This window comes from Penaeus monodon, chromosome 20 (assembly GCF_015228065.2).
Source record: "Penaeus monodon isolate SGIC_2016 chromosome 20, NSTDA_Pmon_1, whole genome shotgun sequence".
NCBI lineage: Eukaryota > Metazoa > Arthropoda > Malacostraca > Decapoda > Penaeidae > Penaeus > Penaeus monodon.
The window spans coordinates 39,963,181-39,963,498 of NC_051405.1; the positions used below are offsets into that span (position 1 = coordinate 39,963,181).

Below are 318 nucleotides of genomic sequence, written 5' to 3' on the forward strand. Positions count from 1 at the left end.
ATCTATAGCCTTGAGCCCGCGTGATTACGTCATTATATTCAGCCTGCTCAGTGTTGCTTCAAACCGATAAAGAAAAAAAAAATAATGGTAGCCCTAATCATTAACTTAATGAACATCATTTACCAGTTCCGACTACCTCTCCGTAAGAGTTTTCTAAGTATATCTTGTTTATAGGCTTTGTTATTAATAAGAGTTTTTTTTTCAAGTGACCTGTATTAGAATCCTCAGTGAATGGCAATTTCATATGGCCTCAAGATCAATGCCAAACTTTATGGGGGAGATTTGAATTAGATGTCATTTTGGCCAGCCCGGTCTGGC

At 37.4% G+C, this 318-nt stretch overlaps 1 protein-coding gene across 1 annotated transcript in view; it reads left to right on the top strand.

Moving 5' to 3' along the window:
* LOC119586076 overlaps positions 1 to 318 on the top strand; it is a gene marked incomplete at its 5' end in the record, with an annotated part of 5,922 nt that overhangs the window by 5,123 nt on the left and 481 nt on the right.